The sequence below is a fragment of the Etheostoma spectabile genome, chromosome 16 (genome assembly GCF_008692095.1).
Source record: "Etheostoma spectabile isolate EspeVRDwgs_2016 chromosome 16, UIUC_Espe_1.0, whole genome shotgun sequence".
Classification (NCBI taxonomy): Eukaryota; Metazoa; Chordata; class Actinopteri; order Perciformes; family Percidae; genus Etheostoma; species Etheostoma spectabile.
The window spans coordinates 23,615,592-23,615,793 of NC_045748.1; the positions used below are offsets into that span (position 1 = coordinate 23,615,592).

Sequence of the window (202 nt, forward strand, 5' to 3'; positions counted from 1 at the left end):
ACACATACGAGGAATTTTTCTTTGGAGCACTTGTTGCTCACACTGTGCTTACACATACATACCAACCAAAACAGAAAATATACACACTAATATATACACACAATATATACATGCTCTAAACAGAAACAATATAGAGGCATGAGTGAACAAAGAGTTCAATAAGAAGTATTTAAATATGGAGCATAGTGCAAGGATACTGGGA

General features: G+C 34.2%; 1 protein-coding gene across 2 annotated transcripts in view; it reads left to right on the forward strand.

The window, feature by feature from the left end:
- Positions 1-202, forward strand: part of dqx1 (DEAQ box RNA-dependent ATPase 1) — a 39,291-nt gene that overhangs the window by 7,352 nt on the left and 31,737 nt on the right. The gene's annotated exons all lie outside the window — the stretch shown is intronic.